The sequence below is a fragment of the Chenopodium album genome, chromosome 3 (genome assembly GCF_948465745.1).
Source record: "Chenopodium album chromosome 3, dcCheAlbu1.1, whole genome shotgun sequence".
In the NCBI taxonomy this organism is placed as follows: Eukaryota; Viridiplantae; Streptophyta; class Magnoliopsida; order Caryophyllales; family Amaranthaceae; genus Chenopodium; species Chenopodium album.
This window is the reverse complement of record NC_137836.1, coordinates 63,601,278-63,617,010: the sequence shown is the minus strand read 5'-3', so window position 1 is coordinate 63,617,010 and position 15,733 is coordinate 63,601,278.

The window sequence follows — 15,733 nt, the reverse complement described above, 5'->3', positions numbered from 1 at the left end:
AGGATTGGTGCCAGGCGCTAGCCATTGGCGCCTGGCGCTAGCCACTGGTCCTGGCGCCAACTAGCCAGGGCTGGCGCCAATGTGTTTCTGCGATCTTCAGACTCTGTTTTGTTAAATTATCTTTTTTGGATGATTTTCTCTATAAATATCGTATTAAAAACTCCGTTTTCATTCACCAATAATCAATATTCATTCATCAAATTAGCATTCATCTACGGTCAAATAATCCTTTTCACTCATCTCTTTTCATCAACTTTCATTAACATTCATTCTTTCTTTTCTAAACTTTGCTTTTTAACACAAAATTCCGCATTCACAAGATCTTGATACACCTAGCCATATTCGAAGTTGCCTTCGCCCTAGACGTGAAAGGTTTTAATTTCTGAGGGTTTGGTCCCAAATCTCTCTTTCAATTATTTAATTTAATTGCTTTGATTATTATTTTCCTCGAAGTTACTAACGTGTGTATTTTGTTATTAGAAAGAGGTACGAGGCATCCAAGTAAGTACTTTATTGATTAATTGATTTATGATGTAGACATTATGCTTAGATTGTTATTATGATATTCCTAGTATCATGTCTAGGGTAATTTTAATGTTAAATATGATTGTTACGATGCCTTTTATTCTCTTCCTAATATTTATTCATGTTAGTATCATGTTAGGGCTAAAGCTTTGATTTTTATTGTTTTGTGACATGCTAGGGTTTGTTATTAATCTTGTTAGTATCATGCCTAGGATCTTGCTATGCTTTAACATGATTTTGATTATAATTAATTATGATTATTATTATTATTAATAATGTTGATTATTTATTTATGTTGCTTGATGCTATTTATTGCTTGATCACCTTTTTATGCATGTTTGAAGGGAATTGGTATTTGCAATCACGCTTGATAAGATAATTAATAATCTTGTTTAGGGTTAATTGTGATTATAATTTCAAGTGATCGCCAATAATAGTTTATTTGTGCATTATATTCAACCAACATAGATAAACAGGTTTAGGGTTAAACTATTGATTGTATGTTAATTAGAAAGCGCACATGAATACGAGCAGAATAAAGTAGAGGCCTATTATTAGGGCAGGTTCAATCTCTTTTAGGTTGGATTTGTACCTTCATCCCCGAACCCTTATTTGGTTCATGACCTTATGGAGTTGACGATCTCTTGGATCGTTAAGGGGTGTAACCTTCACCTCGTGAACGGTTTACAAGTTCCTAAAAAACTTGTTGGCGACTCTTTTGCTCTATCTTCTTCCCTTTTGGACGCCACCGTACTTTAGTGTATGATCACAGTGGGGTTCAAGCTAGTGGGATTTTAAAGGCTTGAAATTATTCCCTACAGCCGTCAACGCAAGGAATAAGAGCTTATGACAACACTCTTCGTCAAGCTCTTGGTAAGATTACTATGAATATAACGGCGGGAGCAATAGAACAAGCTACTACATTCCAAGTAGTAGATATTAAGGCTTCATTTAATTTATTGTTGGGACTCCCTTGGCTTCATGACCTGAAGGTCGTCCCTTCATCTCTCCACCAATAGGTAAAGGCCATAGTTGGAGGAATTCCCATTACGATCGATGCTTCACCCATGAGGATTAAAGCCATAGAAAATCCAATAATTAATGTGGAGCACGATGAATATGATGAAGATTTATGGGCTTTAATGAAGAGGTATCCTTAATCGAGGAGGACCCCTCTCTACCACGACCCCCACTCCAATATGATAGTGAACGCTATTCTGAAGAAACAAGGAAATTTTCATGGGATGACCCTAGGAAAGAAGAAAGGAATAGAAAAATCGCTGGAATCACCTGGCCTCCCTAAATTAGACACTTTCGGACTTGGTTTCGAACCGACTCGGGAAGATCTCAAACGAGCCCTGGAAAAATCAAAAGCACGTAGGGACGCTCGCATCCAAAAGAAAGCAATCCCAATGGATCAGTATCCTCTTACCCACAATGGACAATTCATAAAATAAGGAGAGGACTATCTATGCTACGAATTTCCCGAACCGTTTGTCGTAAATGGCATAAGGCAACCGGGATTCGAAATTTTCTTATATTGCCATTTTATAGATGAAATCCCAACTCCTATTCATAAGGAGAAAGCACCCCCATGCTTTGACTTTGATGTCATGGGATTACTATTTGGGCGAGAAAAAGATGAGCCAACATACAAAGAGGATAACTCCTCGCTCATCCAAATGGTTCTACAAAGCGAAAGCTTTGATCCCTCAAAGCTCATCACTCCAGCGGAAGGATCACTACAAGGGTGGCGCAACACCGTCAAGGTGACTACTCCAAGCAGAAGGAAAATCTCCATTACGACGGGGCAAGGACCGATGTTCGAAGAGTCGTCAGAGTTAGAGTCAGAGTCTCTTCCTATAGAGTCATCTAAGTCTTTAGTTGTAGCACCCCCTCCTTTTATCTCTTCCCCTAGGATAGTTAGCGATCAAGTCCCTGAGGACATATACCTCTTCAATGTAATGATTTCTGAATTTAATAATATGTCTTCTTCTTCTTACTCCTTGTGTTCTTCTTTAACCCAAGATGATGAGCATTGCTTAACTAACAATGAAAATGACAAAGAACTTATTAAAGCAATGGAAACACTTGAAAATAAAACACTGATAATCGAGGAAACTGAGACGGTTGATATCTCAAATGATTCGACCAATAAAAGAGAAGTTAAAATCGGATTAACACTTCATGAACAAGAAAGAACCGATTTAATCAATTTGCTTAAAGAATTCATTGATGTATTCGCTTGGTCATATGAAGATATTCCAGGCATTAATAGAGAAATAGCTCAACACACCATACCGTTAATTTCAGGAATGAAACCTATAAAACAAAAGTTACGTCGAATGAAACCCGACGTAGCTCTTAAAATAAAAGAAGAAGTTCAAAAACAAATAACTGCAGGTTTTATCAAGGTATCCAAATACCCCGAATGGGTCGCCAACGTCGTCCCAGTTCCGAAAAAGGATGGAAGGGTAAGAATGTGTGCCGACTATCAAGATCTAACTAAGGCAAGTCCAAAGGACGACTTCCCTTTACCACACATCGATATTCTGGTGGATAAAATAGCAAATCATGCACTTCTCTCGTTCATGGATGGATACGCGGGGTACAATCGAATTCTCATGGCAGAAGAAGACATGGAGAAAACAACCTTTATAACACCATGGGGTACTTATTGCTACACGGTAATGCCATTCTGGTTGAAAAACGCGGGTGCTACTTACCAACGAGCAGCGACTGCCTTGCTCCATGACATGATGCATAAAGAATTTGAGGTATATGTGGAAGATATGATTGTGAAATCAAAAGATCGCCCAGGCAATCAAATAACCTTGAAAAAATTCTTCAAAAGGCTAAGAAAATACAACATGAGGTTGAATCCATCCAAATGTGCTTTTGGAGTCACCTCAGGCAAGCTTTTGGGTTATGTCATAAGCTTTAGAGGAATAAAGATAGACCCAACCAAGATCAAGGCAATCATGTCAATGCCACCGCCCAAAACCGAGAAGCAAATTCGAGGATTTATTGGCCGGTTGCAATACATAAGCAGGTTCATATCAAAATTGACAACAATATGTGAACCAATTTTCAAAAAGCTTAAAAAGAATGTACGAGTAATATGGGATGACGAGTGTCGAAAAGCCTTTGAAAAGATCAAAGCCTATCTCGCAAATCCTCCCGTATTAGCACCAGCACTTCCACGAATACCTCTTAGGTTGTACTTAACAATCACCAAAGAGACAATGGGAGCCATGCTAGCGCAAAAAGTAGAAGGCAAAGAAAATGCGATCTACTATCTAAGCAAAAAAAATGCTCGAGTATGAAGTACGCTATACACCACTTGAGAAATTATGCCTCGCATTGGAGTGGGCTACAACCAAGTTAAGACATTACATGCTCGTGCATACAGTCTTTGTAGTTTCCCGATTGGATCCACTCAAGTATTTATTCGAGAAATCTACACTCAATGGGCGCATATCAAGATGCATAGTCAACTTAGCCAAGTTCGATGTAAGGTTCATGCCACAAAAATCTATCAAAGGATTTGTGGTTTCAGATTTTCTGGCAGACTTTCCAATAGAAGATTTGACGCCAATACACGACAATGAATTTCCAGACAAAGACTTGATGGTCACCGAGGACGATACTTGGACCTTATACTTCGATGGAGCCTCAAATTAAAAGGGATGAGGCATTGGAGTATTACTAGTATCACCTAAAGAAGAGCATGTTCCAATCTTCATAAAGCTTGATTTTGACGTTACCAACAACGCTGCTGAAAACAAAGCATGCGTGGTAGGCCTTGAAACAGCTTTGGCATTGGGAGTGAAAAAGCTACGGATATTCGGAGACTCTTCATTGATCATCAATCAAATCTCTAAATATGGAAAGCAAGGAGCGAAAGTCTAGCCCCTTACCAAACTTATCTAGAAGCTCTCACTAATCAGTTAGAGAAGGTGGAATACACATATCTACCTAGAGAAGAAAATCAATTTGCTGATGTCTTAGCAAGACTAGCCTCAATGGTCAGGATTCCTACGGAAATCGATCAAAGGCCTCTAACTATAGAAAAAAGGCATAAACCAACCTATATTCAAGATATAGAAGATGATGAAGTGATCCAAGATGAAGAAGAAGAACCGTGGTATACGGATATACTCAACTATGTCACCAAAGGAGAATACCCTCCCTATGCTGACAAAAGAGAAAAACGAGCATTAAGGCTCTTGGCTTCCCAATAGGTACTCATAGACAATGAGTTACACAAAAGGGTACCTAAGGGTCAAGCTCTCTTATGTGTAGGGAAAAAGGATGCTCAAAGAGCAATGAAAATAGTTCACGAAGAAATTTGTGGAACTCACGTAAATGGCAAAATGCTAGTCCAAAAGGTAATGCGAGAAGGGTACTATTGGACTACCATGAATAGGGATTGTCATCAATACGTAAAAAGATGCCCTAAGTGCCAATTCTACGCCAATTTACAACATGTTCCTCCATCTCTACTCTACACCTACACTTCACCATGGCCATTCTCTACATGGGGAATTGACATTATTGGCAAAATCACTCCCCCAGGAACAGGAGGTCACGAATATATCTTAGTGGCAATTGATTACTTCACAAAGTGGGTCAAAGCACAATCATACGCTAAACTCACTGCAAAACATGTAGCACTCTTTATCGAAAGAAATATTATTTGTCGATATGGAGTCCCACATGAAATGATAAGTGACAATGGAACTCACTTTCAAGCTGAGTGTGAAGAATTGCTACAAAAATATGGTATTCAACATCATCATTCTTCTCCTTATAGACCTCAGGCAAACGGAGCAGTCGAAGAGGATAATAAAAATTTAAAGACTATCATCGAGAAAATGACGGAAAATTACAAGGATTGGCCTGACAAACTCCACTTCGCATTGTGGGGTTATCGCACGTTAATTCGCACATAACAGGAAATACGCCATTTTTCTTGGTTTATGGAATGGATGTCGTACAACCTATAGAGCTAGAGATACCATCTCTACGCATTGCATTAGAAAGCAAACTTGATGAAGTTGAATGGACTAGGGCGAGATATGAGGAGCTGATTCTACTTGATGAAAAACGACTAGAAGCTCTACATCATACTCAATGCTACCAAACTCGTATGGCTAGGCATTTTAATAAGAAGGTCAAGACAAGAAACATCAAAGTAGGAGACTTGGTGTTAAAAGCATTAAGGAAAAATGTTTTAGATCCAAGGGGAAAATTTAGGCCTAATTGGTCAGGACCCTATATTGTCAAAACAATCATGTCAGGAGGTGCAGCAAAATTAACTGATATGGATGGCAATGATTTCTCGAACATGACAAATCTTGACCAACTTAAAAAGTACTACCCATAATCACTTGAGTAGGACACTCAAGAGAGCTACGTTTGTCCTGATTCCTTAAGAAAGGATACGTAGGCAACCCTTTACGGGTGCGGCCACTTTATTTTTTTTCAAACCTCGCCTCCTAGACTTAATAAAAAATTTGACATAAAATCGACGAAACATCGGTGTCACAAAAAAGCCAGGCGATGGACCTTAGCGCCTGACGAAAAATCCTAGCCCCTGACGCTAGACTGCCGTAGCTGACGCCAGTCATAAAAGCATATGATCAGAGAAACAAGTCTTTCTACTCCTAATTAATTATTATAATCTAAATCATCAAGGTAACCAATGTTGTTGTAATTAAAGACTATACTACGGAGAATATGATCAGAGAAAATAAAGTAGGGAGAAATTAAATATTAAAAAGTCCTAGGGCATAGGTTCACTAATAAACAATATTCCAGAGAAAATCATAATAAACAATCATCAAGCATTGATTAATCAGATTATAAAGGGCTTTCGCTACGTATTATAATCACAGAGTTAATTTACCGGTATTAAATCTCATCTGTCAAATCTCGACTTAACCATTTATAAATTAGTCTGCCTATTGAAACTAAGCCTAAACATCAATTCTCATCTATCGAATCTCGAATTAATATTGCTAAATAATTAGATCTGGCCAAACCTATTTGCATAACATTAAATCAATCAATAGGAAATTAACCAAGCATTGACAATCAACAATCACAAATTTACCCCTTCAAATTATTTATTAGATCCCCATAAACCCTAGAAATAAAACTACTCAAGCATAATTAAATCTAAACTAATCAAATCAATAAAGCAAGACATAATGAAAGAATTGAATAAAATAACTAAAATTTAAAGAGAAGAAATTGTTACTAAAAGAAATCTGGATTAAAGAATGTAATTAAGAACAAAGTTGAGAGAGATTTTTAGAGAGAGAGAATATCCTAAGTAGAGAGAGAAAATCTAAAAGAGAAGGTAATAAAAAATTAAGTACAAAATTCGTACTTAAACATCCCTAAAACAAATCCTTAAACAAAACTAATCAGGTTCTTAGAAAAACACGCGCCCGATCGGGCGAAGGGCCGCCCGATCGGGCCCGCCTTTTTCACTATGCCGTTGCTGGTGTGCTGCACCCGATCGGGCGCGGCTTCTTCCTTAATGTTGCTTTGCACGCGCCCGCCCGATCGGGCCCGGCTTCTTCTTCGAGGCTTGGATTTCGATTGGGCTCGATTCCTTGGCCCAATCCGGATTTCCTCATCGGGTCTTGATTACTTGATCCAATTGCCCCGGTATCACATATCGAGCCCTTAATCACCGGCTCTCACCGGTCCTGGGCTTCAAGGATGGTCGTGCCCTTCTAAAGCTCATAGTTGCTTCGTGAAAAACCCGAAAACTGCTCCAAGTGTGCAATTTCCTACAAAACTCAAGTAAAACTACAAAAACACTAGAAAACACAAATTACTAATAAAAGTGGCCCTAAAGAGCCAAAAACACTACTAATTACGACCATGGGACGGGTGTAAAACACTATATAAATTGGACATATCATTAGTATCATGCCTAGGATCTTGCTATTATTATGCTTTAACATGATTATGATAAATATGATTATTTTAATTATAATTGTTATGATGATTATTATTATTGTAATTGATTATTTTGATTATTATGTTGCTTGGTTATATTTTATTGTTATTGCTTGATCACGCCTTTTATGCATGTTTAAAGAGAATTGGTACTTGTAATCACGCTTAATAAGATAATTAATAATCTTGTTTATGGTTAATTTGATTATAATTCAAGTGATCGCCAATAATAGTTTATTTGTGCATTAATATTCAACCAACATAGGTAAACAGGTTTAGGGTTAATCCTATTAATTGCATGTTAGTCAGAAAGCGCACATGAATACGATCAGAATAAAGTAGAGGCCTATTATTAGGGCAGGTTCAATCTCTTTTAGGTTGGATTTGTACCTTCATCCCCGAACTACCATTCATGGTTCCAAACCTATTGGAGTTGACGATCTCCTGGATCTTTAAGGGGTGTAACCTTCACCTGTGAACGGTTTACAAGTTCCTAAAACTTGTTGGCGACTCTTTTGCTCTATCTTCCTTCCCTTTGGACGCCACTGTACTTTAGTGTATGATCATAGTGGGGTTCAAGTTTGGGATAATGCTTGAAATATTCCCTACAACAACCAACCTGTACCCAAAGCTGTTCTACAGTTCATTTTAAAGAATTCTGTAAGACAATTTCTGGTACGCTTATCATCTGAAACAATCGTTGTAAGTTGTTCATGAGGTCTCATTTGTATCAACTGATAGTTAGGTAAATGTACAAGAAGAGGTAGAACTGGAGGATACATTTCATATAAATCAAAACCAAAAAGACGCCATGCAGCCTTGACAGGGTATAGTCGTATCCCCTAATCAAAAATAATTACCTAAATCACTAACTAAGGTAGATAGGGAAGTAGGGTCGAACTCCACAGGGAAACAAGTCTTTTTAATTCTAATTAATTAATATAATCTAAATTATCTAAGTAACCAATATTTTAAATGTGAATTCTATACTATGAAGAATGAGTTTAGGGAGAAAAGAATCAATAATAAGGAAACCTAGGGTCACAGGTTCACCAATAATTAATATTCCGGGATAGAACGAAGTAATCAATAATTAACAATGCATAGATAACATGATTAACAGGCTCTCGCAATTTATTAATCAACAAAGATCTAACAGGCTCTCGCAATTTATTAATCAACAAAGATCTAACAGGCTCTCGCAATTTATTAGACCTAAGTTCCTATTAAAAGTAGCCTTTAATATTAAATCAACATCTGCTCGATTCATCAATTCAATATTGCTAAACATTCACAATCAAATTACATCTATCTGCTCGATTCATAATCTAATTGCAAAGAATTAAAACAATTCAATAAGAAATTATCATGCAATATCAACAATCAATAATAACAAACTATCCCTTCATATCAATTATGGATCCCCATGAACCCTAGAATTAAACTACTCACTAATCATCATAACTAAACCAATCAAATGAATAAATAAAAACATAATCAAGAAAACAATTAAAAATAGCTGAAATTAAAAAGGGAAGAAATTGTACCAAAACAAATCTGGAATTAATGAAGGAATTAAGAACAAGAGTTTAGAGAGAATTTAAGAGAGAGAAAGTCTAAGAGAAAGAAGGTAATTAATTATCCGTACAAAACGTATATATACTTCTCCTAAAACAAGAATTAACTAAACTTAATCAGACTCTAGAAAAACACGCGCCCGATCGGGCGAAGGGGCGCCCGATCGGGCCTGCCTTTTTTACCACGCCCAGTCTAATATGCCGCGCCCGATCGAGCCTACACTCACCCGATCGGGCGCGCCTTTCCTTGATAGCATCCATGCGCGCAGCCACCCGATCGGGCGTATGCTTGCCCGATCGGGCCCGGTCTTCATCTTCAAGGCTTGGACTTCGATTGGGCTAGATTTCTCGGCCCAATCCATATTTCCTCTCGGGTCTCGAATACATGGTCCAATTGCCTCGTGATCCAAATAACCGAGCCCTTAATCACCGGCTCGATGGCTCTAGCCGGCCTTGGGCTCCAAAAGTGGTCGTGCTCCTCCAATGCTCGTAGTCGCTTCATAAAAATCCCGGGAAAATGCTCCAAAGGTGCAATTCCCTGCAAAACTTAACCAAAACTACGAAAACACTAGAAAACACATATTAGTAATAAAAGTGGACCGAAAGAGCCAAAAACACTACTAATAATGACCACGGGACGGGGGTAAAACACTATATAAAATAGACATATCAAACTCCCCCAAGCCAAACCTTTGCTTGTCCCTAAGCAAAGAGCTCATCAATGAACATACAAAACATACTTCACCCCAATAAACAAATCAAAATCCAACGATTCAAGGTAAAATTAAATGAACATGCTTCAACATCAATCAATCTTATTCATCTAATCACCCTTCCTCCCCATTCATTGTCAAGTAGAGCAAACCACAAGAGCATATAGAATTCAAGACTAGTGCTCACACACTCGACTCTCATTTATGTGGCGAGTAAAGAATGTACTCGATTGCTCTCCACCCAACCCCTTTAATGTGAACAATGCCCTCCCAACTCACACTCTCGTGTGTATAAAAACGTTGAACGCTCATCCTACTAGTCGACTCGAAATATGCCAAGTCATAACTTGCATTGAAAAGCAACACTTTCACATTTACATAACTTCTATGCACAAGGTCGGAAGGTCTTTTTAAGCTTGTAATGTAAGGCTAGGGTAAAGGTAGGATAAATTTGGGATTATGTGAGAGAAAAGCTATGCATTAAGGGAGCCAAATCCTAATAAATCCATGATCAAAAATAATGATCATACACATCTCCAACATAACCAACTCCAACAACAAACCACCAAATATATACTCCAAACAATAAAAACAATCCCAACACTCACAATTTCACTCATAAAAATATGATAATGTAGAACTTGAGTGAAAAACAAACCCTTTAACTCATAACTTGAAATATTAACCTCCACTTAGAACATTTGAACATCAAGCATTTTTTCCTCTTTTTTTTTTTTCTTAGAAGTTCACTTTCTTTTTTTCAAATTTCTTGGCTTTTTTTTTCTTGAACTTCTTTTTTTTCCATCACACTTTAATTTTTCTCAAATATTTACAACTTTCAAACTCATAAAAACAAAAATATGATCAAGAACAAATTACTTCTCAAAACCCACCCAAATTGTGCAAATAAAGTGCACACTACAAACTCCCTCACCTCACTCACTAATAGCTCCCCCAAGCCAAGCTTGGGACTAGTAACCAATGGGGAAAATAACGCTTGTAATGTGACTATAAACAATAAAAGGGCACAAGCAACAACATGGGTGACAAGAAGGGAACAAATGTATCTAAATACTCTGAAGGCTACCTAAAAGAATGAATGCCTTCGTCCTCCTCATGTGCGTAATAAAAAAGTCACGAAACACTACTCATAGTTGCAAATCAATACTCAAATTCATTGACATACCAGGAATTATGGAACTATCACACATTTCCTAACCAAATCAACTAGTCAAGTACTATATTCACAAGTAGTTGGGCAAAATTGACGCAAGTTTAGGAATCCAAACAATTAGACTTCAAATCATGACCAACAAATCCACAAAATTCATCATCAAATACCAAGAATCAAAACAAGTTTTCTCAAGTATGGGGCACAGGGAAGCATGATTTACAATTCATTGGAACGTATTTTTGAAGTTTTTTTATTTTTTCAAGTATTTTTCATATATAAGAAAGCAATAATAAAAAAATTAAAAAAAATAAAAAAATAAAAAAATAAAAAAAAAAAAAACTACACTAGGAAAGCAAATAAAAACTATACTAGAAAGCAAATAAAGAGAGAAAAGGAAGAGAATTTCCAAGTGAAAGAACACCCCCCCAAGCAAAATCAAGCAATGCCCTCATTGACTTGGGAGAGTAGCCTACTCTTCATCCTCATCCATCCTAGAGTACCCCCCACCGTGGCTAGAGCCGGCTCCTCCATGGCTAGAGCCACCACCACCATACCCCGAACCACCGGCATAGTAGTTAGGGTCTACATTCCCACCCATACCCCCATATCCGTGGACCGAATCGGGAGTATTGGAACCAATCGGGAGTAAGGGAATCGGGAGGAATAGCCCCCTGACGGGCATAATCATCATACATTGGGTAAAGGCCCCTCCCAAGGTTCCTCTCAATAAGACCAACCCGCCCATCTAGGGTGCTTAACCTAGAGTCTAGGTTTTGCATCATGCCCTCAACCCTCCCTTGCCCCGTCTCAATGCGGTCTAGTTGGCTCCTAAAAGCCGAAAAGTCATATGGGGCATTTGGGTCGACATTGTAATCGACCGAGGAAGTGGGCATGCCGTAGGTGAAAGGTGGGGGCGGTTGGTAGTGGGGTGAGTGGTGAATGGGGGATTGGTGAAGTTGTGGTGAGGGGTGAGGTGGTTGAACCTCACCTTGACCATCTAACTCGAAAGTATAAGAGGGCTTCCCCCTCTCAAATTTGGTCAAGGCGGGGTTGGGTAAGGTAAAGGCTTGGTCCCTCCTACCCGATTGTCGGTGGACAATCCACCAAGTATCACTCCCCACCGGTTGTACCCAATTCAAGCTCCCTAAATAGGGTAGGTTCGATCCCACAACTTTCCTATGGCCATCGGGGTTCCAACCTAAGTGTTTCCTAGCTATATGGGTCACTAACCCCCCAAAGTAAATAGGCGCTCTAGACCTACTAGCCTCGGCCGCGTTGGCCACCCTTTGGAAATGATTGGCTATCCTATGGGGTATGTTTAATTTTTCAGCGTTAGGAATTATATAGGATGCCAATAGTTCCAATTCATCCCTCCGAACATTTGCCGGTTCATGCCTCCCAAAAATGGTGAGGCCGACAAATCTTTGCCAAAGTTTGGGGACGGGATGTTGAATCCACGTCCCTTTGGCATGTTGGAGGTTCACTAAATCCTCCCCGGTTAACCTCTTATAGACCACGGCGGTGTGGTTTTGAGAGGGTTCAATAGGCTTGTCCGATTTTAAGTCAAACAACTTTCCAAATTCTTTAAAGTTAGTCTCACATTGTTGTTCAACAATCGAAATTGTACATGAGTGATAAGTGCATTCATTTTAATAACATTAAAACTTGAGATAAATTCCAATGTTAATAATCATAAGTATCATGGAACATTTGAAAAAAACCACTCATGCCTATGCCCTTGAACAATTTTTCTACATATTTATCAAGACCTAGCCTAACTAATGTAGGATGATGAATGAAACGGGTAGAAATTACTTGACGATCGATGAGGTTGACCATCCTAACCCGTTGCTCCTCCAAGGTGATTACAACCTCCTCCCATCCCGGAATTTGAAGGTCCGGGTTGATTGTTGGCTGTGGTGCACTTGAGCTCTCACCCCTTTGATTCCTTGAACGCTTGGAGGCCATAATCTTTGAAAATAGTAGAAAATTTGAGGATTCTCTCTCTTAGGGTTTGAGAAAAGTTGAGAGAAAATTGGGGAAAATTAGTGTAGAATGTAGAGGAGGATGAGGGGAGATGGAATATGTAAGAATTTTTTATTTTGGATGGAAGAATTGGAGAAGATCTTGGATTGAAGTGTAAGTTTAAGGTTTGAAAATGGAGGTTTTAGAGAGAGAAAGTGAATGAAGAAGATGAAATAAGGAGAAAATGAGGAAAGAAAGAAGAGAAAAGAAAATAAAGGGGGGACGGCCTGAAGGCGCGCCCGATCGGGCGAGCCTCGCCCGATCGGGCGAAAGAGCGAAATTCCAAATCTCAAGTTGCGCGCCCGATCAGGCGAACTCCGCCCGATCGGGCGCGAACGCGAACGAATTTTCGCCCTTTTGCTCGCCCGACATATCTTTTTCTTTTACTCGATTTTCCAAAAAAATTGCCCGATCGGGCGAAAATTTCCCCTGAATCCAACTGTCCTTGCGCGCCCGATCGGGCGAATTTAGCCTCGATTTTTAGCTCGCTTGCGCGCCCGATCGGGCAACGTCGCCCGATCGGGCGAAATTGCTGCTGAATTCTGGGTAGCTTGCGCGCCCGATCGGGCGAGCCTCGCCCGATCGGGCCCGAGAGAGCCTTATTCCCCGATTTCGTTTCTTCTTCAAATTTTTCTAAGTCTTTATACCTGTCAAATTCATACCTGTACAACAACACTTAAAACTGGTGAAATATCACTCTCCTCGCCTCTCTAAAAAAATAAAAATAAAAATAAAAATAAAAGAAGAAAAATTAAGGAAAAGGAAAACTAGCCTAGAAAGCATGAAACACGGGTTGCCTCCCGCAAAGCGCTGGTTTTTCTAGGTCCCGCACGACCTTCTCACCACCTTGAAACTCATGTTGGAAGTGGAGTAGGAGAGTCTCCTCCACATCTCTAATGGTAGCACCTTCATGATACAATTTCAACCTTTGGCCATTCACCTTGAATTCTTCACCTTTGTCATTCACCAACTCTACCGAACCAAATTTGTTCACCTTTGTGACAGTGAAGGGACCGGACCATCTAGACTTCAACTTTCCTGGGAAAATCTTCAATCTAGAATTAAAGAGAAGAACCTTATCGCCCGGTGCAAACTCTCTTGGTAAGATCCTCTTGTCATGCCACTTCTTGGTCTTCTCCTTGTAGATCCGCGCACTATCATATGCCGACAATCTAAACTCATCCAACTCATTGAGTTGGAGGAGTCTCTTCTTACCCGCGGCCTTATAATCCATGTTAAGCTCTTTGATCGCCCAAAAGGCTTTGTACTCCAATTCTACGGGAAGATGACATGCCTTACCATAGACCAATCTATAAGGTGAAGTACCGATCGGTGTCTTAAATGTTGTTCGGTATGCCCAAAGTGTGTCATCAAGCTTCATGCTCCAATATTTCCTTGACTTGGCTACTACCTTTTCTAGGATTGCCTTGATTTCCCTATTAGAGACCTCAACTTGACCACTAGTTTGAGGGTGGTAACTAAGCCCTGTTCTGTGATATACGCCATACTTCTTGAGGAGGTTATCCAATTGTCTTTCATGGAAGTGGGTACCCCCATCGCTAATAATAGCTCGTGGAACACCAAACCTGGGAAATATGATCTTTTTGAAGAGCTTAATGACTACCTTGGAATCATTTGTTGGTGAAGCTATGGCTTCTACCCACTTGGACACATAATCGACGGCTACAAGTATGTAACAATTCCCATTGGAAGATGGGAACGGCCCCATATAATTGATACCCCAAACATCGAATATTTCAACTTCGAGAATCCCAGTTTGGGGCATCTCATGCCTCCGCGAAATGTTGCCAGTCCTCTGGCAAGAGTCACAAGCCTGCACAAAAGTGTTAGCATCTTTAAACATAGTAGGCCAAAAGAAGCCTGACTCATTAATCTTAGCCACTGTTTTAGTGGGGCCATGATGTCCACCATAGGGTGAAGTATGACAACTGGTAAGAACGCCGTGAACCTCCCATTCGGGAACACACCTGCGAAATAATCCATCTGCACACTCACGAAACAAAAAAGGGTCATCCCAAAAATAATGTTTAACATCATAAAGGAATTTCTTTTTCTGTTGGTAGGACAGGTCAGGAGGTAGAGTACCACCCACTATATAATTAGCAAAATCGGCGTACCAAGGGTGATGCTCTACAACTGCATACAGGTTGTCATCAGGGAAAGAATCATCTATAGGTAAAGAATCCTTACCCTCATCATACCTGATACGTGACAAGTGGTCTGCCACTACGTTCTCTGCTCCCTTTTTATCTTTTATTTCAATGTTGAAATCTTGGAGCAAGAGAACCCAACGGAGTAGCCTTGGCTTTGATTCCGCCTTGGCTATCAAGTATTTCAATGCTGCATGATCAGTAAAAACAATAACTTTAGAACCAACTAGATATGATCTAAATTTTTCTAAAGCATAAATAACAGCAAGAAACTCCTTTTCTGTGGTGGCATAGTTGACTTGGGCTTCATCTAAGGTTTTGCTAGCATAATAAATAGCATGCAAAACCTTATCCTTCCTCTGTCCGAGCACGGCTCCTAATGCAAAGTCACTTGCGTCACACATGATCTCGAAAGGGAGGTTCTAATCGGGAGCACATATGATGGGTGCCGATATCAAAGCTTGCTTTATCCTGTTAAAAGCCTCAAGACACTCGTCAGTAAAAATAAATGGGGCATCCTTGAGCAAAAGTTGTGTCAGTGGTTTAGCAATTTTAGAAAAATCTTTGATA